The sequence below is a fragment of the Acanthochromis polyacanthus genome, chromosome 5 (assembly GCF_021347895.1).
Source record: "Acanthochromis polyacanthus isolate Apoly-LR-REF ecotype Palm Island chromosome 5, KAUST_Apoly_ChrSc, whole genome shotgun sequence".
In the NCBI taxonomy this organism is placed as follows: domain Eukaryota; kingdom Metazoa; phylum Chordata; class Actinopteri; family Pomacentridae; genus Acanthochromis; species Acanthochromis polyacanthus.
Window position 1 is genome coordinate 45212045 of NC_067117.1, and position 2309 is coordinate 45214353.

A 2309-nucleotide genomic window follows, 5' to 3' on the forward strand; every position below is an offset into this window, starting at 1 on the left:
TACTCTTTGAACAGTGCCTCTCCTTCAGATCCAGTGATGTGTTTTCCAACATACTCAAGCAGGAATTCTCCTTGCTCAATGTTGTTGGTGGCAATCAGCTCAATGTTGTTGGTGGCAATCACTCCATAACCTGATTAACAGGAATAAATAAGAATACATTAATAGTGTGATATAAGTTTCAGAAATGCTCGTGTTGCTGCATACCAGGCACGCCCAACAGAAAATAGCTCAGCAGTTACACTATCAACAATACTTTGAAACCTTGTCACTGTAAATATTTAGATAAAAGGTGTAATATTACCTACGAGCAGAAGAATTACAGTATCTGCATTTTCATAATCGTGCAGCAAAACTTCTCAGTTTTTTTTCTGCTGTGAGTTCTATCAGAATATCAATGCTACCTACACATTTAGACATAAATATTAAAGTAGAAACAACACCCATTTTGTTTAGCTTGATGGATATTGGGATTCTGTTTGTTTCTCAAGTGTTTAAGTGAATCAGATCCTCCCATCTAACTTCAAATAAGAAAGCAAATACAGTGCCTTGTGAAAGTATTCGGCCCCCTTGAACTTTTCAACCTTTTGCCACATTTCAGGCTTCAACATAAAGATATAAAATTTTATTTTTTTGTCAAGAATCAACAACAAGTGGGACACAATCGTGAAGTGGAATGAAATTTATTGATATTTTATTACTTTTTATATCAAATAAAAAACTGAAAAGTGGGGTGTGCAATATTATTCGGCCCCTTTACTTTCAGTGCAGCGAACTCACTCAGAAGTTCAGTGAGGATCTCTGAATGATCCAGTGTTGTCCTAAATGACTGATGATGATAAATAGAATCCACCTGTGTGTAATCAAGTCTCCGTATAAATGCACCTGCTCTGTGATAGTCTCAGGGTTCTGTTTAAAGTGCAGAGAGCTTCATGAAGACCAACACACCAGGCAGATCCGACATACTGTTGTGGAGAAGTTTTAAAGCCGGATTTGGATACAAAAAGATTTCCCAAGCTTTAAACATCTCAAGGAGCACTGTGCAAGCAATCATATTGAAATGGAAGGAGTATCAGACCAATGCAAGTCTACCAAGACCCGGCCGTCCCTCTAAACTTTCACCTCGAACAAGGAGAAGACTGATCAGAGATGCAGCCAAGAGGCCCATGATCACTCCGGATGAACTGCAGAGATCTACAGCTGAGGTGGGAGAGTCCTGTCCATAGGACAACAATCAGTCGTACACTGCCACAAAATCTGGCCTTTATGGAAGAGTGGCAAGAAGAAAGCCATTTCTCAAAGATATCCATAAAAAGTCTCGTTTGAAGTTTGCCACAAGCCACCTGGGAGACACAACCAAACATGTGGAAGAAGGTGCTCTGGTCAGATGAAACCAAAATCCAACTTTTTGGCCACAATGCAAAACGATATGTTTGGCGTAAAAGCAGCACAGCTCATCACCCTGAACACACCATCCCCACTGTCAAACATGTGGTGGCAGCCTCATGGTTTGGGCCTGTTTTTCTTCAGTAGGGACAGGGAAGACTAACTAAACATGGCGCGTTCACTAGGGATGTCCCAAATGATGCATCGATGCATCGTCTGAGCACGACACGTCATCAAAAGCAGACGTGAGTGCGCAATGCAACAGAAATCACCGGCCGACTGGAGCACGAAACACGGCCGGACATCTGCGCTGCATCGTGCACATATTATGTTTGCACGATGCAGCGCTGATGTCCGCGTTTAGATACAGCTGTATAGTAAACGCTGACATCCGCGTTTACGATAGATCACAGGTGTCCGCGCTGCATCGTGCGTACATAATACATGCACGATGCAGCACAGACGTCCGGCCGTGTTTCGCGCTCCAGTTGGCCGCTGATTTCTGTTGCATTGCGCGCTCACTTCCGCTTTTGATGACGTGTCCGTGCTCAGACGATGCATCGATGCATCATTTGGGACATCCCTAACGTTCACTGACGTTAGGTAAATCTTGAACTGAACAAAACACATTGAAACCTCAACATCGACAAACAATATCAGTCCATTTCAATATTCTTGTTTGTCTTCTGGAAAGCGACTCATACTTGCGTGAAAGTGGTTGGTATTCATGAGTTTTATGAAGAACTCATCAATATCGTGATGCACGGAACGGCTTTGTACGCAGCTCACGATTTTCCAGACTTTTTAATGAAAATACTACTTTCTGCACTGTGAAACAACATAGCTGTTGCACAGTTTAGTTTACGACTGGGCTGCCTTTAGTTTTGCAGGTATTTAATTAAAATAACTGATAATGGTTCAATATA